The sequence below is a fragment of the Microtus ochrogaster genome, unplaced genomic scaffold, assembly GCF_000317375.1.
Source record: "Microtus ochrogaster isolate Prairie Vole_2 unplaced genomic scaffold, MicOch1.0 UNK42, whole genome shotgun sequence".
Lineage (NCBI taxonomy): Eukaryota > Metazoa > Chordata > Mammalia > Rodentia > Cricetidae > Microtus > Microtus ochrogaster.
The window spans coordinates 1,444,618-1,445,464 of NW_004949140.1; the positions used below are offsets into that span (position 1 = coordinate 1,444,618).

The 847-nt window shown below is 40.9% G+C and overlaps 1 non-coding gene across 1 annotated transcript; it reads right to left on the reverse strand.

Annotated features, from left to right (window-relative positions):
- Positions 1-340: 340 nt before the first annotated feature.
- Positions 341-615, reverse strand: LOC113458525. Its single transcript, XR_003378892.1, has one exon.
- Between the last annotated feature and the right edge of the window lie 232 nt (positions 616-847).

The following is an 847-nucleotide window of genomic DNA, read 5'->3' on the forward strand; positions in this document are numbered from 1 at the left end:
TAGTGGTTAGATCTGTGAATCTAATTTACTAAGTACTGCTGATTGAAAATTCTGACTTTGTAGATGATCAAATCGCAAAGGGTTGCATTAGAGGAACAAGTAAGCTGAATTGAATTGAATATTTATTTATTCGGCAAAATAAAAAGATTTTAATTTGGGGTTCATCATTAGAAAAGGAGCAAGTTGGGCAGTGTCCCCATTTGTCTTCCTAGTTTCCTTGGATGTTTCCCACCGAGTGAGGATTTCGTAGACTCCATTGCTCGCTTGTGTGGACTTTCTGATTTTACATTTGCTCTCCAGATGCAAACAGTTCACTTCCTGCAATGTTAGCCACTCAAGGTTTTGTAGCAGTCATTAGTGTCCATCAGAAACCACTCTGCCTGCTAAACAATATCCTGACTGCAAAGCTTCTCTGACTATTGGTGGATCGATAATGACACGGCACAGCTGTTATCTCCATGGCAACAGTACTCAGGACCCATCAGAGGAAAACTGCACATGGAACCACTGGCTCTCAAGCAGGCGTGCCTCAGCTTCCTCTAGAGCATGATTTTCCCACAAATCTGGTGTGCTGGAGGCTACCACCAACCCAATGTGAATCCAACACTACAGATAAAACCTAATATTTAAAACGGAATATAAATAGAGAAACAGGTATTGACTTTTTGTGTGACCAAGTTGTTTCTTATTAGGGTAGGGTACACGTTGGTGATCTTGAAACTGGTGAATAAGCTGTGTTGGGATTGAACAAATAAGTGTCAGCTGGTTTTCAATGCTGGAGGAAGAGGTTTCAGATAAACAAGGAGAGGGTACTACAGTAATTCATGTGCCAAAGAACTCTAATAGA